General features: G+C 53.8%; 1 long non-coding RNA gene across 1 annotated transcript in view; it reads left to right on the top strand.

Annotated features, from left to right (window-relative positions):
• Nucleotides 1–27461, top strand: part of LOC133907469 (uncharacterized) — a 31535-nt gene extending 4074 nt beyond the window's left edge. The window contains exon 2 of the long non-coding RNA XR_009907966.1: nt 27230–27461. This is a non-coding gene — a long non-coding RNA (uncharacterized LOC133907469). The remainder of the gene's footprint in view (nt 1–27229) is intronic.
• The last annotated feature ends 221 nt before the right edge of the window (nt 27462–27682 follow it).

Genomic DNA, 27682 nt, shown 5'->3' with positions numbered 1-27682 from the left:
TTCTATTGGCAGTGGAGCATTGGCGCCAATATTTGCAAGGAGAGGTCATTATTAGGATGCATCAGCGCAGTTTAACTCACTTGGAGGATTAGCGACTAGGTACACCTTGGCAACAGAAAGTGATGACCAAATTGTTGGGTTTACAATACCAGCTATGCTATAAGCGGGGAGAGGAAAATCAAGCTGCTGACACATTGTCACGGTGTCCCGAAAGCCTGAATAGTGAAGTCAGCACCATTTCTGCAATGGTTCCAGTTTGGCTTGAAGAAATCACCAAAGGTTGTGAGGGTGATGAAGTCACCCAGGGCATTCTGGCAAAGATGAGCCTAACTAACTCAGAACATCAAGGATTTCAATTGAAGGATGGATTGTTACATTACAGAGGCATGTTATGGGTGGGAAACAACAAGACGACGCAAAATTTCATCATGGTTGCCTTACATGCGAGTGCTATTGGGGGCCATTCGGGATTCCAGGTAACCTATGCTCGGATTCGTCGGCTTTTTATTTGGATAGGGATAAAAAGAGATATCAAGGTTTGTCTTATCTTGCACTGTTTGCCTTCAAGCCAAATCCGAAAATGTGCAATACCCAGGACTACTCCAACCATTGCCGGTTCCTGAGGGTGCTTGGCAGGTGGTGACCATGGATTTCGTGGAGGGCTTGCCTCGATCAGGAAGATATAACTGTGCATTGGTGGTAGTCGACAACTTGACTAAATATGCTCACTTCTTGGCGCTAATGCATCCATATACTGCTCTGCAAGTGGCTAAACTATATATGGAGCATATTTATCGGCTGCATGGAATGCCTCAAGAACTGACAGAGACCCAATTTTCACAAGCACCTTGTGGAGGGAGCTGTTCAACCTGTCGGATACGAAGCTGTGCATGAGTTTCGCCTACCATCCTCAATCCGACAGGCAAACAAAAAGGGTAAATCAGTGCTTGGAGGCTTATTTACAGTGCTTTGTGCATTCCTGTAAGAGCAAATGGGTATCCTGGCTTCCACTCCGAATTCTGGTACAACACTATTCCTCACTCTTCAATTGGTCGATCTCCTTTTGAAGCTCTATACAGTCACCCACCCTAGCACTTTGGACTCAAAGACTCGGTCACTTGTACTTCTGCTGATCTGACAAAATGGTTGGAAGATAGGCAATTGAAGGTACAATTGCTACAACAACATTTGGAGCGTGCGCGCCAAACAATGAAGCACCAGGCGGATAAAAGGAGATCAGAGCGCTCATTTGTTGTCAGAGACTAGGTGTACCTGAAGTTGTAGTCGTATGTGCATACCTCGATCTCTGACAGAGCTAATAACAAGCTTTCCTTTCTATTTTTTGGCCCATTTCAAGTGTTGGAGCGCATCGGTGAAGTGGCTTATCGGCTATAGCTGCCTGAGACCAGCCAGATCCATCCGGTAATCCATGTGTCACAGCTCAAGAAGAGGGTACCTCTGTCTGTCCGAGTGCACACAAGCTTACCCGAGGCGCGAGGTGAAGACACGGAGGAGGGCCTGGTACCTAAACGCATACTGCAACGCCGACTCTACCGCAAGGGGTCTGGTCTAGAGCTGTGGAGCAAGTACGTGTCAAATGGGACAGACTCTCAGAGGATCTAGCGACATGGGAGGACGCTTTTGAGAACTGCATCATCATTTTCCAGCGTCAGCGGCTTGGGGACAAGCCAGCTACCCAAGAGGAGGGGATGTCATGGTGCCGGACTCAGCGCAGGAGCAGCAGACCACAGGAGGGGCAGCCATTGCCGGACCATAGCAGCTTCGACGGGCCACCCGGGCTTGCAAGCCCAACTCATTGTATGCGAGCTCAGAGCGGGTTGTGTAACTGGTTGGCGTTGTGGGCCGTGTGCATGTGTGCTGCGTTGCCTAAGACTAGCTATTAGGACTCGTGAAGAGAGCTTAGAGTTTTTTTTTATATTTTTTATAACTAATATTTAAATAAATAGACTCATAATGGTAAGATTTGCACAATAGGCGTCTACCACCCCTGATCTCTTTCAGAGGGCGGTAAGAATGTCACGGTGGTAGCGCCACCCCTTACCGCCCTCTTAGAGGGCGGGTAGGACCCACCCCCCGCGCCCACGGCCGTACCGCCCTCTGAGAGGGTGGTTAGCCCCCTTGCTGCTCTCTCAGGGGTGGTTAATCCCACCGCTTGGAAATTTGTTTATTTAATTTAACTTTTGTATACATCAATTTGAAAAATAGTGCACATTCATTCGGTGAAAAATGTTAGTTGTGCAAAAAGTGGTCAAAACGGCATCATGGAGTAGTTACTTTTTGGAAATTTTGGATCGATGTAAATTTGGTGATATTTGTTTATTTATTTGATGTAAAATTGAATGAGCAATTTTTTAGTGACATAATGTTGGGAGGATACAAAATCTAATTTTTTTGAACAATTATAGTTGTAAAGTACTATTAGCATAATACCTGACACAGAGGTTACATACGCTGACAAACATTACATGGGACATGGGGTTTATCGTTGTTGCGCGAATGGACCTTAACCATAAAGACACAACAACAACAAATGTTGGTATGTACGGTACGTCTAAAGATCAACCTAATAGCGTGTTGCTGCTAATCCTAACATGCCTTAGCGAGTGAAAATATGCCGGGTTACAGTAGATGCTCTATCTTGAGTGCATCTAGGATATTTGCCATTTCTCAGGACATCGGGGCCACCCACCTTAGCGCGACGGGCCCTCTCCCGCTTTGTCCGAGGATTAACTCCTGTCGCAGGGATCCCGAGAGACCCCTTTTTAGAGATTCGGCCGGGGGGATGATCCTGAATAAGTTCGTCAGAGAAATGAATGAGAGTAAATGCAACGGCCGGTGGTGGGGGATGATGACCTAGTGCAGAAAGAAGTAAATGCACCGGAGTTTAGACAGGTTCGGGCCGCACGGGGGCGTAATACCCTACTCCTGTATGGATGCAATAACTGTCCCGAGGGAGATCCCTCAAGGATGTAGCTGGTTACAAGAAATATGATCTAACTAAGAGCTTGAGGCTCCTTGTTCCTCGGCTGGAGCTGTGCTCAACCTTGCTCACAGTGTCTCTCCTCGTTGGCTTGGTTCGTTGTGGGGTTGGTCTTCTTCGTGAGTCAATTCGCGTCCAGCCGAGAGCTTCTTCTCGCTTCTATGTTGCCGGCTCTTTTAAGCACTTGCCGGCTACGACATGCCTCGAACGGGAAGGAGGGGGGCACAAGTTCCAAGACACCATCACTGGGAAAAGCGTCATCATTTCTTCTGGGCGAAGTGACCGGAGGGTGGAAAAACGCCGCCCGCCCGGTCACCTATCACTGTGGACGCCCTGGCAACGGGCGCCATGGAGGGGGCCCACCGGGCAGCCGTAGAGCAACCCGGCGTGCCCGCCCTGTCTTGTTCCTCTGCCACAGCAGGGCGGCAGACGGAACGCGATCCTCGAGATGATACCGGCGATACGGGACGAGACCCATGCAATTAATAGCCCCACGCCCCTCTGCCAAAGCATGGCAGGGACTGACGCTGCGGCTGGAGCAGTTGGATGTGTCAGGCCACACACGCTCATTAAATGCAGCCTCGGACCTCTGACTGGCGGACACCTCATCGATGGGCCCCTCGGGGGCCTCTCTGGGTCGTCGGGGAACCGAGTGCTCGGGGGTACTGTTCACCTCCCCGGGCACTCTCTCCCGGGAATGCCTATCTTTGTCTTCGGGGTACCGGGTGCTCGGGGGTACTGTTCACCTCTCCGAGCACTCTCTCCCGAGCACTCTTGCACGATCCTTCGGGGAACCGAATGCTCGGGGGCCGCCACGTGCATCCCCGAGCATTCTCTCCCGAGCACTCTTTGTGTGGAACCTCAGGGAACCGAGCGCTCGGGGGCTGCTGCTCGTAGCCCCGAGCACTCTCTCCCAGAACTTTAGCTCTTCTGGTCATCGGGGGACTAGGGTGCTCGGGGGTCACCTGGCACCGGCCCGAGCACTTTTCTTCCCGGTACTTAGACTCCGCGGACCATCGGGGGACTGGGGTGCTCGGGGACCAATGACTGTGGCCCCGACCACCTTCTCCAGGGACTCGAACTCTCCTTACCCCGTGGGAGAGACCTCGCGGGATGGCGATACGTGGCAGATGGCTGGCCTGGCCTCGGGACTCAGGGACCCCCGGTTCTTGATACACCGACAGTAGCCCTCGGGCCTATTGGTAGGCGATGACACGGAGACTGCGGATGGGCCCTTCATTCGCGAACGAGGCCGAGGCCGCCGCGAACGCCACGAGGCAAGCTCTCAGAGGGTGGCCCCTCTGACTCGGGCCTTTAGTACGGCCCAATGGGAAGACGAATGGACGCGTGTCCACACAACTCCCGACGAGCGTGACAACGGGACGGGCGGCACGCGCGGCTGCTGCGTAGATCGAGGAAAATGCACCTGGCAACCGCTGACACCGCACGACCAGTTGGAGATTCGCCTGGCAGTTCCGCTGATTGAGGAAACCGTCCCGCCGAGTTAGCCGTTTCGGGGGACGTTTGAATTCTTTGAGGTATAAAGGAGGGAGGGGAGCGGTCCGCCCCCCTCTTTACGTCATCTTGCGATCCTATTCTCGTTTTCTTCGCGCTCCTGAGCCCTTAGAGTCCTTCAGGCGATCAGAGCACTTCTATCTCTTCCTCTCCACCACCCGGACAACCTTCCCCTCCGATGAGATGCCGAGAGCCGGGGGAAGCCACCGCGATAGGACTCCGGACAGCGTGCTGCCGGAGTCTCGCTTGAAGAATGAGGAGGCAGCGGAGAAGGTCCGGAAGCTGCTGGTCCCCGAGGGCCAGCAGGGGGCCTCGGTGGTGACGCCGGCGAACTTTCCGCCGGCGACGACCATCCCCGGGTGCATCATCTTGTTCACATCCTTCGTGGCAGCAGGACCGGTGCTGCCATTCTCGATGTTCTTCTTCCAAGTCTTCGACACCTACGGCGTGCAGCTGGTGCATCTGAGCCCCAACTCCGTCGTCGTGCTGGCGGTGTTCGCGCATCTATGCGAGATGTTCGTGGGAGTGGCGCCTTCGGTGACGTTTCTTCGACATTTCTTCGTCCTGCGACCGGCCGGGAAGAAGAGGGGGTACTCCACGGCGGACGTCGTGGGGTGCTGCAATCTTCAGCTGCGAGACGGCATGGGGGAGCGGTACATCCCCCAGGTGCTGCGAAGCAAATGGGAGGACTGGCGGCGGGACTGGTTCTTCGTCGACGTCGACCCCCATGACCGCCTCGCCCTACCGGAAGTGACGGCGGAGCCCCAGAAATTGATGTGGGAGGTGCCGCCGTCATGGGACGCGAGGTTGGAGCCGGTATTCGAGCGCATCAGATTCTTGCATGACGCCGGGCTGACCTCGGTGATGGTGGTGGCGGACTTCCTGCGTCGCCGCCTGGCACCCCTGCGGGAGCGGGCCCGGCAGTGCTGGTTCTACACCGGGCCCGAAGACATCACCCGGACCCAAATCGGCGCAAGCTGGGACCTAGGCCTGGCGGAGCTGAGGGGCATGATCCGGGTGGTGACCGGCGTGGAGGACATGAGCCGGACGGAGCTCCTGTGGTTGGAAATGGCGCTCTGCGCCAACCCCGAGCGCGCGACGATCCTAGCGAAGCTGCCGGAGTTCGATGCCCAGGGGCTCGTCGATCGGCCGAGGAGCCGGAGCCCCGAGGCCCCCGAGCTCCCTGAGTTGGATGAGGAGGCCAGCGAGGGGGCCACGAGCAGCCCGGTGCGGACCGGTGGCCCGGGCGCCGCGAGCAGCGAGCCGCAGGCCAGCGGTGGAGCCGCTGCGGGTAGCAGCCGCCTCACCGGAGTAGAGGGCACCGCAGACAGCGCAGTGGCGGCGGTGCTGGGGGACTGGGGGAAACGCCCCCGAGTCTACATTCCCGTGCCGGAGTCCTCGCCGTCGCCATCGGCAGCGGCGGCGTTCCCGGTCTTGGAGCCGCGCCTCGTAAGGATGGGGCCTGACCCGGCGCCCGGAGACCACGCGGCGGCCCCGCCGAGCCCCCGACGGAAGAGAAGGCGGGAGGATTCCGGGCTGGCGCTGTCGGGCCCGGAGTTCAGGATCCCGGCGGCCAAATGGCAGTACTGGGGGACTATGACCGGGTAAGTTTCATTCTAAGTTCTTTCTTGGGCGCGCTCCGCCCGAACTAAGTTTCGGTTTTGACCTTCGTCTGTCTCCTCCAGGCCACCCACGGGCGCCGTCGAGGTTGAAGGAGCGCCGGCGCCGGCGCCAGCGTCCGAGCCAAGCCGACCGGCGGAGTCGAGGCAGGCAGACGCGGCGATGGAGGCGGGAGCCGCGGACGCGGCGGCCGTGGCGGGGCCAGCGGACGCGGCGGCCAAGGCAAGGACGACGGACGCGGCGGCCGTGGCGGGGCCAGCGGACACGGCGACCAAGGCTTCGGCGCCGGTCGAACCTACCCCGGGCGTGCCGAGCCCGGGACGGATGATGGGGGAAGCAGTGGCCTTGACGGGGCCAGCGAACGCGGCGGCTGAGGCGGGGACGCAGCCGTCGCCCGCGCGCCTGGCGCCAGTCGAACCTACCCCGGACGTGCCGAGCCCGGGGCGGATGATGGCGGAAGCAGTGGCCTTGATGGGGCCAGCGAACATGGCGGCCGAGGCGGGGACGCAGCCATCGCCCGAGCGCCCGGCGCCGGTCAAACCTACCCCGGGCGTGCCTAGCCCGGGGCGGATGATGGTGTTGCAACCCTCGGGGACCCCGAACCCCCCGGAAGCGGGTCGCGGGGAAGCCAGCGCCCAACCGGTGCCCGACCGGCCTGCCGACCCTTTCCTGGCCGCAATCGAGTGCGTCCAGGTGGCGGTCGATCGGCTGGGCATGGCGGTGGACGCGAAGGAGGAGCAGCTTGAGGCGGAGCGCACCAGGCTGGACTCAGAGAGGGCGCAGCTTGCATCCACCCGGCGCGCCTTCGAATCTCGCCTCGTCGCGTAGCGTGCTGCCAACGAGGAGGAACGACGCGCCATGGAAGAGGCCCGCGCGGCGGCCGCGCGGGAGCAGAAGCTTTTGGAAGATACCCGCGCGGAGATCGCGCGGGAGCGGGAGGTTTTGGGGAGCGCCCGCGCAGAAGCTGCGCTGGAGCGAGAAGACGCCGCCCGCCTGGCTGAGGCATCGCGGCAGAAAGCCGCCGAGGCCCTCGCCAGGGAGAGGCAGGTACAGGAGCGGGAGGAAGCGGTCGCGGGCCGCGAGAGGGCGGCGGAGGCCCTCGAGGCTGATCTGACCTATCAGGAGGGCGAGGCCGACCGGGATCGCACCGATTTCCAGCGTTGGGCAGCGAAGCTCCAGAACACCGAAGGGGACCTCCGACGCTGGGCGGAGGACATCGTCCTCCGGGACTTGGACGCCGGAATCTCGGCGGCGGAGCTGGGCGCCCGGGAGGACTTGCTGGCCCGCCGGGAGGAAGAGGCTGCCGGGGCGGCGGCGGCCGTTGCTACCAGGGAGGAACAGGTCGCCAAGCACGAAACAGAGCTGGGCGCCCGCGAGCGAGCCCTGTTCGAACTGGTGGTGCAGGCGAAGCCTACCGCTAGCCCTGCACCCGACGCCAGCGCGGGAAGGAGTAGTCGAAGCCGAGGGAGAGGCCGCCCGGGAAGCGGTTCGGAGCACCGCTGCCGAGGTGGTGGCCGGCTTCTGGCGGGAAGTGCCGCCGCCGCCAACCCCCGGGGATGGACGTGACGACTCCGGCTCCGACGCCGACTCTGCCTCCGATTAGGCTTTTTTATAGTTTCTTCTTCTTTCATTGTTTTTGTCTTGATGTAAATACGGGAGTGATCCCTCAGAAATGCTTGTATTCCCTTTGTAAATATAATGGAAGTTTTTCTTTGGGCTCGCAACTCCGGCATTCTTGAGTACTGAGTGTTTCTTCTGATGTTTTGCCTTGAAGCCCCGGGGAGTACTCAGTCGGACCGTTCCCGACCTTTCCGTCCCCGAGAACGAAGTCATCCCGATCGTCTTTCTCGGCACGTTCAGCCCCCAAGCCTTCGCGAGACCGCATCGACTAAGTCAAGAGACAAAAACACGAACTTCCTTGCTCGGGAGATAGATCGATCCAGCACGGGACACGCCATGACCGGTGAATACTTTTCCATCTTGCGACCACTCAGTCAGCAGATAGGAGACACGCACGGGCGGAAATGTGACCAAGAGTCCCCATGGCTTGGTAGTGCCCGGGCTTAAAACGGACCGGATCGAGCACCGACAGCCCGCCCCTGAGGCCTAAGCTCCGGACTACTCGAGCAGCTCGAGCGATAGGATTACCCAGGACACCCAGGGCCTCGGTAGTGCTCGGGGCCCTTAAAAACGGACCGAACACCACGACCACCACGAAGGACTTCGGTCGGACATTACCGCATGTATGGTACACCTTTCTACAGACCGTTCTGTCGTTCTAGGAAAAAGTAGATACACGGTAGGGTTTTGTGCGCGAGGAGACCATCTCACCGGGCAGATTAGAATACGAGGGCCCCCGAGGACAGCTCGGGAACAAAATATTACTGAATGTAGATTCGTCTGAATTTAACTACTCACCGGATAGCTGTCAGCCTTTCGGCCAACCGATCCAGGAGGGGCGTGCACTCCGAGCTCGGGGTGCCCGGGGACTTGGTTCCTTCAGCCGGGGTGCACGAGCATCAAGGGACACGCGAGGAGCCCGGGGTCGGGTGATCTCGACCACTCATGCTTAAGCGGTTGGACCACCCGAGGACCCTTGGGGCCGAGCAGCGACCTAGGCATCGAGGCCCTCGCGGTCGAGCTGCTTTTGCTTTGATTGTCGACCTGTGACTTGAGAGAAAATAGGGAATTTCTTTGCTTGGTGCGCTCTGTTAGTGCAGTACTTGTTATAGACTGCTCTCGTTTTTGACCCGAGACCTCTCGAATACCCAGACCGGCGGACAAGAGCGGGCAGAGGCATAACCCAGAGGTCCTATGGTTTGATGGCGTCCGGGTATGACAGACCAGACCAAGCACCGACAGCCTGCCCCTGGAGCCTGGGCTCCGGACTACTCGAGAAGCTCGAGCGATAGGATTACCCAGAGCGCCCAGGGACTCGGTAGTGCCCGGGAGCCTGCCACGACACCGAACACTACAGCCTACCACTTCGGACGTAAGTTAGCGGAAACTGCCCGCACGCATACCGATCGGGATTCTTTGATCAGCGGGGAAAATGAGAGAGCGAACTTTTTCTCGCACAATCGAGCATCTCACCAGACAGATTAAACATATGGAATCCAGAAAAGTGAAATTGACACAACGATTGTACATTAATATTCATACTGGATTGACAAATTTTTACAAGGTTGGGCGACTTACCCTATTAGTGGTAGCCCCCGGTCAACTTGGGCGGGGGGGGGGGGGGGAAGCCCCCGGCCTGGTTGACTTGAGCCGCGAGCGTGGCCATCTACGGGTAGAACTTACGCAGGTGCTCGATATTCCACAGGTTGGGAAGCGGCTGCCCATCTTCTACTGCCAACCTGATAGAACCTTCTCGCGGGACCCTGATCACGGTGAAGGGACCTTCCCACATAGGAGACAGCTTATTCCTTCCTTCGCGCGCCTGGACGCGTCGGAGAACTAGGTCCCCCACCTCGAGAGACCGGGCCCGGACATAGCGCTGATGGTAGCGTCGCAGACTCTGTTGGTACCGAGCCGCCCGGACAGCGGCACGTCGCCGGCGCTCCTCCAAGTAGTCGACGTCGTCGCGCCTCTACTGCTCCTGTTCGCCTTCTGAATAGGCATGCACCCGAGGGGAGCCTAGGGTGAGATCGGAGGGGAGGACCGCCTTAGCGCCGTAGATGAGGAAGAATGGAGTCTCCCCGGTGGCGCGGCTTGGCGTGGTCCGATTAGCCTATAGCACGGCGGGCAGCTCGTCCACCCATCCCTTCCCGTGCTTTGCGAGCACGTCATAGGTCCGGGTTTTGAGGCCCTTCAGTATCTCCGCGTTGGCGCGCTCAACTTGCCCGTTACTCCGAGGATGAGCGACGGAGGCGAAGCAGAGCTTGATGCCGAGGTCTTCGCAGTAGTCCCCGAACAGGGCACTCGTGAACTGGGTGCCATTGTCGGTGATGATTCGGTTCGGGACGCCAAAGCGACTGGTGATGCCGCGGATAAACTGGAGCACCGTGTTCTTGGTCACCTTGATGACTGGGACCGCCTCTGGCCACTTGGTGAACTTGTCGATGGCGACGTAGAGGTACTCATAGCCCCCGACTGCTCGGGGGAATGGACCCAGAATGTCCAGCCCCCAGACCGTAAAAGGCCATGACAGGGGGATGGTGTGAAGAGCCTAAGCTGGCTGGTGAATCTGCTTTGCGTGGAACTGGCACGCCCTGCAGCGCCGAACCAGCTCGGAAGCATCCTGGAGAGCTGTAGGCCAGTAGAAACCTTGCCGGAAGGCCTTCCCGACCAGCGTGCGGAACGATGAATGGCCACCGCACTCGCCCTCGTGGATCTCGGCGAGAAGCTCACCGCCTTCTATCCGGGAGATGCATTTCAGGAGGACGCCTCCTGCGCTACGCCGGTAGAGATCCCCATCTACTATGGCATAGCGTTTGGATTGCCGAGCAACTCTTTCGGCAAACGCCTCATCCCCGGGAAGGGACTTTTCCTTCAAGTACCCTCGGATGTCGTCCATTCACGAGGCATCTTGAGAACATTCAGCAAGTGCAGCACACTCGCCGGACGGCGGCACCCTGACGGGGCTTCCCACTGAGGGCGCCACCGGGGTCCCCTGAATTGGGTTCGAGGTTTCCCCTTCATCCTGTTCAGCAGGTAGGACGGAAGGCCGTGTGAGTCTTTCTTTAAAGACTCCGGCAGGGACGCGCGCACGGGAGGAGGCCAGGCGGGAGAGCTCGTCGGCTAGAGAGTTGTCGCGGCGAGGGATGTACCGCAACTCAAGGCCATCGAAGTGCCTCTCCAGCTTCCTGACTGCTGCCACGTATGCCGCCATTTGAGGATCCGTGCACTGGTACTCTTTGGACACCTGGTTGACCACCAGCTGGGAGTCTCCCTTGGCCAGGAGGTGACGAATCCCGAGCCCCACCGCAGCTCGGAGGTCGGCGATGAGACCTTCATATTCCGCCATGTTATTGGAAGCGCGGAACTGTAGCTGCACAACGTACCGGAGTTCTTCACCCGTTAGGGAGGTGAGAACCACTCCGGCCCCTGCACCTTTCAGCGAGAGGGAACCGTCGAAGTGCATGATCCAGTACCCGGGCGCATCGAGCCCGGGATATGCAGAAATCTCTTCGGGGACGACCTCGGGGACGGGTGTCCACTCTGCCACGAAGTCAGAGAGCGCCTGGCTTTTGATCGCCTGGCAATTGACAAAGTGCAGGTCGAATTCCGCCAGCTCCACCACCCACTTGACAACACGCCCGGTGCGTTCTCGGTTCCGGAGGATGGGTCCCAGCGGATATGTGGTAACCACCGAGACCTTGTGCGCTTGAAAGTAGTGGCGCAGCTTCCGGGAAGCGATGAGCATGGCGTAGAGCAGCTTCTGAGCCTGGGGGTATCTTGTTTTGGCCTCCCGGAGGACTTCACTGACGAAGTACACCGGTCACTGTACCCGGCGGGCCCGGACGGTGGCTTCACCCGAGGGGCTGTTACAGCCCCCAGGCTCGGCGGCGTGGTCAGGGCTGGCCGGGTGCTCGGGCTCGACTCCCTGGTCGGGAGGAGCAGAGTGCTCGGACTCGACCCCCTGCTCGGGGGGAGCCAAGTGCTCGGGCTCGACCCCCTGCTCGGGGGGAGCAGAGTGCTCGGACTCGACCCCCTGCTTGGGGGGAGCCGAGAACGAGGGTGAGTGCCCGGGGGCGGCCGGGAGCTGGGACCCGGCACCTGGCCCCGCTCACTCGTCGCGCTCCACCACCAGCACCATGCTCACGACCAGAGGAGTGGCTGAAACATAGAGCAGTAGGGGCTCGCCTTCGGAGGGAGCCACCAGCACGGGTGGTGAGGTGAGGTACTTCTTCAGATCGCGGAAGGCCTGCTCGGCCCCCGGTGTCCAGTCGAAACGACCGGTCTTCTTCAGAAGCTTGAAGAGGGGGATCCCTCACTCCCTGAGCTTGGAGATGAAGCGCCCGAGGGCCGCCATGTAGCCGGTGAGACGCTGGACCTCTTTGAGTCGAGCCGGGGGTCGCATCTGCTCGATGGCCCGGATCTTCTCTGGATTGGCCTCAATCCCTCGGCCGGAAACCAAGAAACCGAGGAGCTTGCCCGCCGGCACCCCGAAGACACACTTCTCGGGGTTGAGCTTGAGGCGGGTGGTGCGGAGACTGTTGAAAGTCTCGGCAAGGTCCTCGAGCAGGGTGGCACGGTCTCGGGACTTGACCACGAGATCGTCGATGTAGGCCTCGACGTTGCGGCCAACCTGCGAGTCAAGGGTGATGCGAATGGCGCGCTGGAAAGAAGACCCAGCATTGCGCAAACCAAAAGGCATTGAAATATAACAATAAGTCCCCACTGAGGTGGTAAAGGCAGTTTTTTCTTCATCCTCTACGGCCATGCGGATCTGGTGATAGCCAGAGTTTGCATCTAAAAAACATAAAAGATCACATCCCGCGGTTGCATCTACAATTTGATCTATGCGGGGCAAGAGAAAAGGATCTTTAGGGCAAGCCTTATTCAGATCGGTGTAATCTACACACATGCGGAGCTTGCCGTTGGCCTTCGGGACGATAACTGGATTCGCCAGCCAGTCGGGGTGGAGGACCTCTCGGATGAATCCGGCGTCAAGGAGCTTGCTGACCTGCTCCCGGATGAACTCCTGGCGCTCAGGCACCTGCCGTCGGACCTTCTGCTTCACCGGGCGGGCGTCCGGACGCACCGCCAAGTGATGCTCGATCACCTCCGTAGGGATCCCGGGCATGTCGGACGGTTGCCATGCAAACACGTCTGCGTTAGCCTGGAGGAAGGTGACGAGCGCGCTTTCCTATTTGCTGCCCAGGTCACCGCCGATCCGGACGACCTGGGTAGCGTCTTGGCCCACCACGACCTCCATCGTGGGAACAGAGGCGTCGGCAGCGTGTCGGGGTTTGGATGAAGAGGGTCCCGGGCCCCCTGGGCAGCCTTCGACCTCGGCCTGAGCTGAGACCAAAGCCATGTACGACTGCTCGGCGCAGGAAACGGTGTCGCCGGAGTCGGCAGTCACGGAGATGGGGCCTGCTGGGCCCGGCATCTTAATCGTGAGATATGCATAATGGGCGGCCATCATGAATTTGGCGAGCGTCGGGTGCCCGAGGATGGCGTTGTAGGGGAGGGGGAGCTCCGCGACGTCGAAGAGGACGTTCTCTGTGCAGAAATTGTCCCGACTCCCAAAGGTCATGGGTAGCTCGACCTGCCCGAGAGGAAGGGAGTGCCCGGGCGTCACTTCGTAGAATGGAAGCGACGGCTTTAGGCGCCGGGAGGGCACCTGCAACTTCTCGAAGGCCTCCTTGGATAGGAGGTTGAGGCCTGCACCCCCATCGATCAGCACTCTGCCGACCTTGACATTGCAGATGGTGGGGGACACCACCAGGGGTAGTCGCCCCACGGCTGCAGTACTCGCGGGGTGATCGGCCATGCTAAACGTGATCGGGGCATCTGACCACCTCAGGGGCCTGGCGGCCTCCTCGCTCGGGGTTGCCGAGCACACCTCGCGCCGCATGACCTTGATGCCACGCCGCGAGGAAGGCATGTAGGAGCCTCCGTCGATGAAGGCGACGGTATGCTCGGGCTCCTGGAAGCCGAGCTCGGCGTTACCGGGGGCGGCCTCAGCATCGCCTCCCCCGCGGGACTAGTCGCGCTCCCTCTGGCGCTGCTCGACGAGACCTTTGACCGTACGACACTCCGTGAGATCGTGGCATCTGGTCTGGTGTATGGGGTACCATTTGCCTGGCTTGGGCCCCGCGGGAGCGGGTGCAGGGGCTCTTGCGGGAGCTGGTGCTCTTGCGGGTGCCGGGGCCCTCGCGGGGGCCGGAGCCCTAGGAGGGGCCCTGGTCGGGGCCCTTGCGGGCACAGGCCGCCGGTCGGTGGCTGCCCGGCGTTCTTGTCGGCGGTCGGGCTCTTGGGCCGTCCTATGGGCAGGGCCCTGGGCTGGCTCGAGAGGAGCGGCTTCACGCTTTCTTCTCTTTCTCCTTTCCCACCTGTCGAAGCGGGAAGAACTTGGTTGGTCGGCGGCGGGGCACTCAAGGCGCGGAGCATGCCAAGCCCGGGACTCCGCCGCCTTGGCGCACTTGTCGGCCAGTGCGAAGAGTTCCGCAGTGGTCTCAATTTCATGCGTACCCAGCTTTTTGAGCATCCGCTCGTCGCGGACGCCCTGTCGGAAGGCGACGATGACAGCGTGGGGGGCTATCCGCGGGATGGTGTTGCGGACCTGGCTGAAACGCTGGATTAACTCCTGTCGCAGGGATGCTCATCATTTCTCTGGGCGAAGTGACCGGAGGGTGGAAAAAACGCCGCCCGCCCGGTCACCTGTCACTGCGGACGCCCTGGCAACGGGCGCCATGGAGGGGGGCCCACCGAGCAGCCGCAGAGCAACCCGGCGTGCCCGCCCTGTCTTGTTCCTCTGCCACAGCAGGGCGGCAGACGGAACGCGATCCTCGCGATGATACCGGCACGGGACGGGACCCGTGCAATTAATAGCCCCACGCCCCTCTGCCAAAGCATGGCAGGGACTGACGCTGCGGCGGGAGCAGTTGGATGTGTCAGGCCACGCACGCTCATTAAATGCGGCCTCGGACCTCTGACTGGCGGACACCTCATCGATGGGCCCCTCGGGGGCCTCTCTGGGTCGTCAGGGAACCGAGTGCTCGGGGGTGCTGTTCACCTCCCCGGGCACTCTCTCCCGGGAATGCCTATCTTTGTCTTCGGGGTACCGGGTGCTCGGGGGTACTGTTCACCTCCCCGAGCACTCTCTCCCGAGCACTCTTTCACGATCCTTCGGGGAACCGAATGCTCGGGGGCCGCCACGTGCAGCCCCGAGCATTCTCTCCCGAGCACTCTTTGTGTGGAACCTCAGGGAACCGAGCGCTCGGGGGCTGCTGCTCGCAGCCCCGAGCACTCTCTCCCGGAACTTTAGCTTTTCTGGTCATCGGGGGACTAGGGTGCTCGGGGGTCACCTGGCACCGGCCCGAGCACTTTTCTTCCCGGTACTTAGACTCCGCGGACCATCGGGGGACTGGGGTGCTCGGGGACCAATGACTGTGGCCCCGAGCACCTTCTCCCAGGACTCGAACTCTCCTTACCCCGCGGGAGAGACCTCGCAGGATGGCGATACGTGGCGGATGGCTGGCCTGGCCTCGGAACTCAGGGACCCCTGGTTCTTGATACACCGACTCGCTTCCTTTCCCTCTTTGCTTCGCGTGCTTGAGCCACGGCGAGCTCCTCCGCTGCCTTCCTCATGCGCTACTCCTGCTGCTGCTTCAATCGTAGTTCCTCCTGCTGTTGCTCATACTCCCGGCGTTCGTACGTTTCTCTCCTCCATCGCATGCTCATGTCAACCCATCGCTTCTGGTCTTCATTTTGCTCCATGTCGAGCATGTTGAGCCATTCAATGAAGTCATAGATAGGTGGAGGAGACTGGACAATTGAAACAATGTGTGAGATTAGTAAAACAGTGCGTGAAATCGTATGGAACAAGATGTGGAAAGTGCCACATGATTGATCTATATCGCTATACCGGTGGATACTCATACGGTCCATGTTGAGGCTTGTCGTATTGGTAGTTGGCACACATGAAGAAGCATGGGCCATAGGTGTAGGAGATGTCTCGGGACTCGCAAAGCCTACAAAGGTCGCCACAGAAGCACATCGGCGGTTTGACCCCCTGGGGAATGAAAATCCCTTAATGTTTCTTGGGTGGGCTTGATGGAGCTGAGGAAGACATTGCAATTGAGGTGAGGAAGGAATGGTCTATCCATGAATAAGGGTGAGGTTATTTATGGTGTCTGGGGGCTGGTACATGGACTGAGTGCATGGGCTTCTCTGAGGGCTGGAACATAGGATTCCCTGTGAAAGATGGAAAAGTTGTGGCATTGATGATAGGCAGAGATTCCCCGTGTCAAGATAGAGGTGCTGTCATTTAATTTATGATTAAAGCTCTACCGTGTGGTCAGTTCTTGTCTACAGCCTGCGTCAGGACAGATGTGTTGTCAGTTCATGTTTAAAACTGAGTCGTGTGGTCACTTTATGCCTAAAGCCAGACTCACGACAGAGGTGCCGTGTGGTCACTTCGTGTATAAGTAGCTTTGTAAGAAATGCTTTTCTAGCTCTGTCGTGAACGGTTCATACAAAGTCGAGGACCAGGAATGAGTCAACCTGTTGAAGAAATGCAACTAGCATGTGGTCACGTGGGATTAAGAAATGCAGTAATGACATAGTAAGTAGACCATAAAAAGTAAACACGTCCGAATATGTAAGACTAATTAGCGAATCAAAGATGCATCATGAAATAAACATGTAAGTTACAATAACGAAGGTAAAATCCTACTGATGTCTCTCCTGCTGCCGTTGGCTGTTCCCATTATCATGGTCCCGAAGCCGCTGCCACTGGTTCGCTCTCACGTGGCCCCTAGAGTAGGTCAGAGCGTCCGGTGGACCAACCTACCTGGTAGGCCTAATAGCGATCACAGGTGTCGAGGCCTCCTCATGGGTTTTCTGCGTCGGAAGTAGAGCATTGGGCAACTGGGACCGCGTGACGACGTCGTAGTCTGGTGTGGCCCTGAAGAAGTCCCTCACGAGGTCGAATGGGGGGTCTGGCCCAGGCTCATCCTCCTGACTCGGGTATGACAACTGCGATGGTGCCGCTGTCATCCATGTATAATCACTCGAGGGGCCTATGAACGGATGAATTTATTAGGTACGGTAAATGTGCAAATGAATGTTGTCGGAGGGTTAACTCCTGTCGCAGGGATCCTGGGGACCCCTTTTTAGAGATTCGGCCGGGGGGATGATCCTGAGTATGTTCGCCGGAGAAATAAATGGGTATGAACACGATGGCCGGTGGAGTGGAATGATCTAATGCGGAACGGAGTAAATGCGCTGGTGTTTAGACAGGTTCGGGCCGCACAGAGGCGTAACACCCTACTCCCGTATGGATACTATAAATGCCTTGAGGATGTCCCTCAAGGATGTTGCTGGTTACAAGAATGTCTATCTATCTTAGAGCCTAGGGCTCCTTGTTCTTCGGTCTGCGTGTAGCTGCTGGCTTTGGGTGCTCTCGATCTTCTCTTCGCTACCTCAAAAACTTCTTCAGCCAAAAACTCCTTTTGCCCGAGAGCTCTTTTTCTTGTCTGTACTGCCGGCGGCTTTAAATACCCGCCGGCAGTAGCGTGCCCCGAACGGGAGGAGGGCATGAGTTCCAAGATACCATAAATGGAAAGGGCGTCATCATAGCCTCTGTGCGAAGTGACCGGGGGTGTTAAATGCGTCCCACGCCCGGTCATCCGTCACCATAATGCACTGGCAATAGGCGCCATGGAGAGGGCCCACCGGGCAGCCGCGGAGCGGCTCGGCGTGCCCGCCCTGTCTTGTTCTCCTGCCACAGCAGTGCGGCAGACGGAACACCTCGGCCCTTATGACGTTATCCCGAGACGGGCCGGATGGCACGGGATGGGACCCGTGCATTCAATGACCCCACGCCCTTCTGCCAGAATGTGGCAGGAACTAACACTGAGCGTGGCGGGAGCAGTTGGAGGTGACATGCCACGCACGCTCTTTAAATGCGGTCTTGGGCCTTTGACTGGCTGACACCTCATCAGTGGGCCCCTCGGGGGCCACTGCCAGGGGGCTCTCTGGGTCGTCGGGGAACCGAGTGCTCGGGGGTCACCGCTCACCTCCCCGAGCACTCTCTCCCGAGAATGCCCTTTCTTGATCCTCGGGGAACCGAGTGCTCAGGGGTACTATTCACCTCCCCGAGCACTCTCTCCCGGGCACGCTCGTACGGATCCTCGGGGGACCGAGCGCTCGGGGGCCACTGCACGCAGCCCTAAGCACTCTCTCCCGGAGCTTCCTTCTGTGGGTCCTCGGGATACTTGGGTGCCCAGGGGGCCACCGTTCGCGGCCCCGGGTATATTTCTCCCGGTACTTAGCTTTCCTGAACGTCGGGGGACTCGGGTGCTCGGGGGCCACCGTATACCTTCCCGAGCACTTTCTTCCCGGCACTTAGACTTCGTAGATCATCGGGGAACTTGGGTACTCGGGGACCACAGACTGTGGCCCCGAGCGCCCTCTCCCGGGACTTAATCTTTTTTACCTCGCGGAGGAGTCTCCGCGGGATGGCACCATGTGGCGGATTGCTGGCCTGGCCTCAGGATTCGGGGACCCCCGGTTCCTGATTCACCGACAAATGTATTAGTATAAAATGCAATGTTGTACCTATATGGTATGCAGGTGCAATAGTAGATGGCTAGGCGCGAGTGCCGAAGTAGGGTCCGAACGGTGGAGGTCCGAACGGTGGACATGCGAACAATCGAGGTGCAGATGAAGAAGTCCCGGCTTCATCACCGCAGTAACTTGCGGAATATATTTGATATACTATTGAATATATTGAATGCGGCAGTATATTGGCGCCCATTACCTGAAGGCCTGCGAGCGGTGAATGTGTCGACACTGGGCATAGTCTAGGTGTCAGCGTCGATAAGTATGTAGGTGCACCTAATATATTTTTTGAAATTAATGCATTAGTAACAAAAGAATATCGCTAACCATCGTGTGTATGAAAAATGCGTACCTGTTGTGTCCGGGCTTGGAGGGCGTGGTCCAGGTGGCGGTGTGGATGTCGGTCCCGGTGGAGGTCGTTGCACATCAGACCTCCTGGATGACTCTGCGCGGACCCCACTCGACGTGGAAGGAGCACCGACGACGTCTGCGGTGGATTGGCATGAGGTAAGCTTCTAGGCCCGCACGGTCTTGTCGAAAACCCGGTTGACAAATCCCGCTACATCCGCTTCACTAAGCTGCATCCCTTGCCTGAGGCGCTCCATGGTTCCAGCCGCGTCCCTATGGATATCGTATATGATATCGGCCGGTTGAAATAAACATGAAATGAGAATTTTAGTTTATAGTGGTTCTTATGGGATTATATGATAAATAAACAAGATGTTAATTATACATACCGCTAATGCAACGTCCTCATCCCAATGGCTCGGGTAAGCCTCCGTAGTTGAAGCAACGTGTTGCCGGACAGTATCTGGGGTGTAGGTGACCCGTGTACGTGTACGCGGGACATATTACCGCAAGTACTCCTCGAAGCTCGGGTCAGCGAAAGGATGAGGCTCCTCGACGACATCCTCAAGGGCATGGGCCCACGCCGAGACGTATGGCGCCAAGCGATGTGCCCAGAGGTTGCCACCCTGTTGGCCCTTTCGTGTATACCTACAAGTCAACCACGTTAGATAGACTATAAATGAGACGAATGCTATGGATTATATATTTGATTTTAGTTACCTGTGAACATGGCCCAGAACCGTGTGAACATTGATGAGAGGGAATGCCTGGAAGCGTCTGAACTACCTCATCATGCGGTGGGGTGAGTACTTCTCGACGTAGATGTCGAAGACGAGCGGCTTCTTTGTAAGCCAGTAGTCCTCGTCGCCACTACACAACGGGGATAGACCGATCAGCGCACGGGCTTGTATCAACAAGTGGTTGTAGGGGGTCCAGACCACGTTCTCTAGACGCAGACAGTCGAACTGTGACTTTAAAAGCTTGTACGCGTTGTGGGCCTGCTCGTGCGTCCAGTGCGGCTATGGAGAAAAATAGTAAGAAACCGGAATTAAAACATGTGGCAAATGAAGCATAACTTTATTTCATACGTACCCGATGTCAACACCACAATGAGCCCATGGTGGGCCCGTCCTCCTCGGGTTTCTCGTACCATTCCTCAGGTTACGAGGACTGGTCCACAACGGGTCGGCGAATCGCGAACCGCTCGTATGACCACAACTGTAGCAATAGTGGGCACCCAGCAAATGTGGGTTGTGGCTCCTTCGTGCACGTGTCGTACAAGGCCCGATACATCGCTGCCAGGACAGCGGAGGCCCAGCTCAACTGGGGATATCATCGGGCTCTGCATCTGCGATCCACCTCGCATACGGAACAAGGGTCCTCGACACCAGGTGGCCTTGGCCGCTGGTGGACATAACCCAGCCAAATAACCAAAGCAGGTAGGCCTCCAAGTGCCTCGAGACTGAGTACACACCGGCGTCCGGGTGGATGTATGCAGGCTTGAAGTAATGCAAATGATGATGAGTAAAATATCTTTGAAATCGTAAAGTAAATGGGAAGGTAAATTGCAAGGTACCTAGAATTGGAGGATCCACTTCTTCGTGGGCCCTCGTGGATTCGACAGGAACTCGGGCACGTAGGCGGGTGCGTCGTCCGTCCGCTGAACAGGGGCCAACCACTGGTGCATGACGTTCATCCAGTCTGCATCCACATCGACGACTCCAACGGCGGCTTCGGCGCAAGGTAAGCCTAACAGGTAGGCTACGTCCTGCAATGTCGGAGCCATCTCGCCGAATGGGAGGTGAAAAGTGTGGGTCTCAGGCCTCCACCGGACGACCAGTGCAGCGATCAGCGAGCGATCGAAATAGAATCGTCTCACCGCTGCCTCAGGGTTCTCTGTCGCTCGGGCCTCCACCAAACCACACAGCGGTAGGAGTCCAGATGTTGCTAACCTGAACCATTTGGAATATATAGTGAATGTAGAGCATGCAATAAATAAATAAACAGGCACATACATAGCTAATTAGCGACATACCGGTGCTTTCAACGATCGTCGATCGTAAGTAGCTCTCTAGGGCCACGTGGTCGGAAAACTCCTAACTCCATCTGGTGAACGGTAGACAAGAAGCTGCGGTGCTTCTTTTCCACTGCAGGATCACATATCTGCATTGAAACCAAATATAAATAGTCTGTTACATTGAAATATACACTATTTACGTGAACAACATATAACATACACATACACAAAGTTATATGAACATATTACAGCATATAGGTACACAATCAAATACAAATGTAGGGGCCAAATGCAACATACATATGTAAGGCAAAAACTTTACAAATATAACATCAAGATACGCTAAATACATTCACACTTGATCGCTGTCATGACCCTATCTACATACTAGGTGTATTTTTCGGACAATACTTGTATGTGTGACCTGTTTCATCGTACTTGCTGCATCGCTTCACCCTTGGACCCACCTCGGATTCATCCATATCATTTTCATGACGCCATCTACACACTAGGTGCATTTTTCAGACAGTACTTGTATGTGTGACCTGTTTCATCGCACTTGCTACATCGCTTCACCCTTGGACCCGTCTCGGATTCATCCATTCATTTCGAATCTGCCGAGTTTGTTGACGTCCCGGTGTGTACTTCATCCTCTCAAAGTCTAGCACATAGATTCGTGAGGGACCTGGATTATTTGTAAATGTATCAACAATATCGTAGCCATAAAGCTTATGGTTTCATATGTTCAGTATCTGATCCTTCATAAAGTATTGAAAAATATATTGTCTGGGTAGCATATTGTGCTCCCCACATGCAGCTATGACGTGTGTACATGGCCTGTGTAGCAGTTGTGGCTTCTAGCATGTACAGATGCATATTCTAATCCTAAGCACACACTCTTGCACATGGTGCTCACGTCTGCCACCCCTACGACCCTTATCATGGCACAAGACACTGAACCTGTGCTCCCAGTTCCCTCCTGATTGGCGCGGTGCATATGTGCCTTATTTGTAACATTCTCCATATTCTCACATAGCATCGATCCATACAACATACAATTATCTTCCATTGCCTTTGAAGCAACTGCGTAGCGATCAATGAAATATCTGCAAGTCCCATGCACAATACCTTTAACAATTCTAACAAGTGGGAGGGACCTCATACCCCGCATGACCCAGTTGTATATCTCAGCAAGATTAGTTGTCATTATCCTGTACCTTGCCCCTCCAATGTCGTATATCAATAATCATTGCTCTCTTGGCTTATTTTGTATCCACTGCAAAAAGTTCCTAATAGCTGACCCTGACCTCCTTACTATTTAGGGAGTATATGTTGGGATGGGTCCAAGAGCAATCGGGTCATCTCCTGTGTCTCCTAGCTCAGCTGTTTGCTTCGTGGTTAGTTCGTCTAGTCTTGCCCATAGGGCATTGCTGGTTTTGGCTCCATAATTTCTTGAAAAGATTCATCAAATCCTTATTTTTGGATTATTTGTAAAAGTTTGCACCCATATGCCTCATGCACCACCTGCTCTTCAAGTCGGGCCACTTTGCTCTTACACGCTGTCGAACACTGCCGTATTGCATATCCAGCAAAGACTGCAACAACCCTGCATGTCTATCATGAATCAAACATACATCAGGCCGGTCTAGAACAGTAGCATGCTTCACCCACTCAAGAAACCAATACCAGCTCTCCCCGTTCTCACTCTCCACAAAGGCAAACCTCAGTGGCATGACTTGATTGTTCCTGTCTACCCCTATTGTAGATAATATCTAACCTTTATACTCCCTATGAGGAATGTCCCATCCAAACAAATGATACATCGATAGTGTCTAAATGCCTTGATAGTTGCCGCAAATGCAAAGAAAGCACGCTGCAATACTCGCTTCCCGCTATATTTCATATCAGTCGAGGGGTAATGCTTGATGTCAAAGTAACTTTCAGGGTTTCTCGTACATATTGTGGCTAGTTGACGTGGTAGGTTGTCATATGAATCTTCATATATCCCAAACCTCATCTCAATAGCCTTCTGTTTCACCCTCCATGCCTTGGCGTAGTTTATTGTGTACTGAAATATTTCCTCAATAGCACGGATTATTGATCATGGCTCATACTTTATGTGGTCCACAATCTCTCCGTACATAATATTGGCAACAAAAGAAAATGACAGGTTCCGTTGGGAGAACTCTATTTTCTCAATATGACAATTATGCTCCCTAACTATTGAGCAATCCCCGTAGTCAACACACTTCCCCCTGAATGCGTGCACCCGCCACGGGCAATCTGGCAACAAATACTTGACGTCGTACTCCCTTTTGCTCGACTTCACAACCCTGAACTGCCTTCGAAGAGACAGCGACCAGAATTTTACTGCATCAATAACAGCCTCCTTACTAGGGTACATAACACCCTAGGACACCTCGTTCTCATGATATTTCCAAGGTGTCTGATGACCCTCACTCACCACTAACTTTGAAAATTCCTAATTCCTCCACTCTATAGGAACAGGAGCATTTCCCTCCTCGTCGAATGAATCCTCATCGGCAATGGCTTCCTCCAGCTCTTGATCCTCCATCTCCATCTCTTCATTTATGCTAGGGATGTGCTCCCCCTCATCGGCTACACCCCTCGGTTGCATCTCACGCAGATCCCCAACATCTTGCTCGTCCCCCACAATTGTCGGGTCTCCTTTATCTACCACTGCCTGACTTGTTCCTACTACTGCTTCCGCAAAGTTTATCTCTGTTGGATCCTTCTGGTATGCCTCAGCTAACAGCATAAGAGGGAGACCACGTTCACATGATATATCTACGTACTGCCTCTAAGTAGATGTCGCATTAATCGGGATGAGCTCCCTAAAGTACCCCTGAGTAGCACGGCTTAGCACAACTCTCAACTTAAGCTCATGTTACTAGGGATCTAGTTAAAAATGGCGCATCAGCCACTTGCACACGCCCACTATAGTCCTCTCAGTGGCTCTACTAAGTCCCTTGTCGACATGCTGAAATTCAGAGAGATCTACACCGCTAGAACCATAACTAATTTGACATTCACCATAATATATCTAAAAATATAATTTATCGGACATCTTTGGAAACATCCGAAAATATATCCAATGTTAATACCGGAAAACTATACTTCTGATTATCGAAACTCTAACAAAATACCGACACCAATGATCACCTAACAATACATTTACTTAATATTTGCTCATAAGCAAACTACCCCTATCTCTTTCTCTAATTGTATCATTGTATGGGCTGAAGCCAAGAATGAAGCCCAAAAAGCCTTATCACCTTCTCAATAGCTAAACTCACCAAGGCCGTCAGTAGAGCTGGGCCGAGCCAGCACAGCACGAGGTCATGGGTCGTGCCTGGGCCGAGCGCGCAGCATGGCTGGCCAGCACGGGCACGTCCCAGCGCGGGCCGGCACGGACGAGCACGACCCGGCCCGGTATGTCTGGACCCGGCTATTTTGTATTTTCTATATATATATATTTTAATTTTGTAGCTATTTTTTTATCTAATTTCTATATTTTTATCCCAATTTATCTTTTTTTTTTATCTATTTTCTATATATTTTTTAAATTTTGTAGCTATTTTTTATTTTTATTTTTATTTTTTTGGGCCGTCGGGCCGTCCGTGGCACCGTGCCCATTGGACCGGCCATGCCGCCGGGCCGTAATCGTGCCCGGACCGGCCCAGCACGGCACGATGCATGACTGACCGTGTCGTGGGCTGAGGGCGCGACATGTGGGTCGGCACGGCACAACCCATTACACTAGCTGGGCCTATCGGGCCGTGCCTAACCGGAACTTTCCCTTAGGCTTGAACCTAAGTTGATCCGACCCTAGCCTCGACCGCCTTGACCCAGTGGTCCCACTAATCAGTAATTTCGGATTTATCAAAATTTACATAAATCAAAGAATATTCTAGGAATGTTCTCTTCCTTTCTTTTTCCCGAAACAATTCTGAGATAAATCTTCTGCAAGCCGTATCTTCTCCATTTTAACTCTGTTTTGGGGATTCTTTCGTCAATATTCCTCTAAATTATAATCTATCTCCCTACCAAATCTTGTAATTTTTGGAGCTCTTTTAGTTTTCTTGTTCGGTATTTATTCCGTGTCGCAACGTTTAACCTAGAAATAGATTTTTGTCTTTAGTAAATAAAGTTGAGTTTAGATAATGCAATAATTATGTTTAGGTTATAATAGTAATTTAGTCGCATATGATAACCTAGTTCCAGTGTAGGTTTAATCCTTTTGCTAATTAGAATAGTTTTTAGAATAAACTAAAGGTTTGCTTTTAATTAATGTTTATAATAGTTTATTATTTCATGCTATAGGCTATAGATTAATCTTAGTATAATTAACATAATAAAGTTAACCAGCGTAGTTGCTAGATAAATAAATTACAGTCATTTGATTATAGTAGAATAATTTAACGTTAGTAATCAATTAATTAAATACCTTTTTAATAAGAGTAGTTTAACCTAGTTAATTAATTTACATGTATGCTTTTGCAATAGCAATAGTTTATAACTTAATCAGAGTGGCAATTAAATAACACTAGTTAATTAAGAATAAATTCTAGATAACCATGATTTCGTGCTATAGATTAGAATATTTAATCCGATATTTAAGCACATGTTGTCACCTAGAGGTAACTTATGTATATATGTATACATACCCACATATATATAGATGTAAGTATTACACATACGTATATGTCTGTACATGTGTACTCACCTACACGTAGAAACTTAACTGTCGCTTTTCGACAGTTAAGCTAATATTCACTCACCTAGTCTATAGTAACTTGATTAGGCTTTCTCTTAAGTTAATGAAACAACTAGGCTAACAACTTGACCTAGCTTCACTAGATAACCTCACTAGACTCTGTATGTCAGTTTTGCATAGCTAAGAGTTACCGGTCGTTTTCCCGCTAAGTTAGCTTTTGTCGTTTTCCCAGTCATTCTTCTTTCGCTTTGGTGTTTCTTTGGTTTTGTTCTGGTGTTCCTTTGTTTAGTCATTGTACGCTTTTTGTCGTTAATCTAAAAAAATAGACTCGGAGCCATAAATCTAAGCAAGGATGCGAAGAAGGAACCGAAGGCGAGACCCGATGATGAAGAATCTAAGAGACTCGAACAACAATACCAATTCAGAATTGATCTTCGTTGAGACAAGTCATAACTCCTTGATCATATTGAACCTATGTTACAATATAATAAAATGACGAACTAAAACATAACAGTTATACATGCATATATGCTATATAATAGTTTCTCTTTAAATGCTGTTATTAGTTATAACCCATTTATAGACATACTACAATCACCACTCACAATGTTCAAAATCATAACCCTAGATTGCTCCGAACACCTGATATAATGATGTATGATGAAACCTTGTCAACTAGTATGCTTAGGGCTGGTTACTCTGCTCTCTTCGAAGACGCTTGATCTCTCCTCGGAGAGTACTTAATCACTTTTATTATGAGCTTTGCAAATAAGTGAAAGGTGTTGAGGTGTTTGATGATGTGTGTGATGGAAAATGGTGTGGTGTTAAGAAAACCTCGAAAACCGCTTTGGTGGGGGTGAGCGGGGTAGTCCTTTGAAAGTTGGATGCTATCTCATGCAGGTATTCCTTTGGAAGGATGAATCCTAGGTAGGCAAGTCCTCTGGGGAAGATTGCTGATATGAAGATGCTTGCCCCAATCGTATAAGTAAGAAATCATTGTGTCATCATACTAAGCCACCCTAGTGCAATCATGCGTCCTGTATGGGTAGGACTTGATTTTTCTATCTCCCGACTAGGAGGCCAGACGGGCAACAAGGACCCAAGCATCTGTCAGGTGCTCTGCGTAGGTGTTTCCGACCCAGCCACAAAGATGGTAAGTGGGGATGAGCACTCTATACGAGACCTGGAGCATTTGGGGTATCTTGTAGAAAAGTCCAGCAAGGGAAGGTGATTGAAGTGTCTCAGTATGATTCGCTTCTCCGTTTGCAATGGTTGGAGGCTAAGCATATCGTGTGGCTGCAGTGTACAATCTCTGTAGAGTGTAAACTATTCGAATAGTCATGTCCACGATCATGGACATGCAAAAGCAATGACCGCGGCAATTAGACTCAGGGGGTGTGTGTATCTTTGATGAGTGAGTGTGTTAACTAGATGTTTGTGTGATGAGATTGTTGGCTCAATCTGCCAGAAGCTGCGTGGTACTAGAGGTACACTAGACATAATGGCAGGGACTGCAGAGTAAGGTATAGCCCCTCCTAGGACCACCCATATATACCTTATTATTTTGTTTATACTATTTTCAAAACTATCAGTAGAGAATATATACTGAATATCTGCATAAACTGTTTTACGCTTAAAACTAAAATCGTAAAGACTTATCCTTGAGTCATCGCTTATGCATCTATCAACACCTTAAAGTAATGTAGGACTTATTGAGTATCTTCCATACTTATAGTCTTTCTGCTTTTAGATTGTTGAGATGGAGATCAACCTCAATCTAGATGAAGTAAAGAGAAGAAGTCTAAGATTGCGTCTACACCCGAATTGCATGTGGCATTGGGTTGTTCCGCTTGGTTTTGCTTCTTTCGTTGTAGGCTGATCTGCCATGGATCCTAGTCCACGAGATCATCGATAACTCTTTTCAGGTAATTATTGTATTCGAATTATGTATTTGATATCATTCTGTTGAATTTTGTGCATATTAGCTACTTGATTCAGAGACTGATACAGGAGGCTTTGACAATATTGGTGGAGGCACTGATAATGGCCAGTTTCCTTCACTTTGATAAGGTATTTCTCGTTTTGCTATAGATGCAAATTTTGTGCGACTTCAAGATAGGCAAGAGGTTAGCCAAGCAATAAATGGATAAAATTAGAGATGGTCATGGAAAACATTTAGGAAATATGACACGCATTTAGGGCA

This window comes from Phragmites australis, chromosome 24 (genome assembly GCF_958298935.1).
Source record: "Phragmites australis chromosome 24, lpPhrAust1.1, whole genome shotgun sequence".
In the NCBI taxonomy this organism is placed as follows: Eukaryota; Viridiplantae; Streptophyta; class Magnoliopsida; order Poales; family Poaceae; genus Phragmites; species Phragmites australis.
The sequence above is the reverse complement of the archived record's forward strand: the minus strand, read 5'-3'. Positions and strand labels throughout refer to the sequence as shown.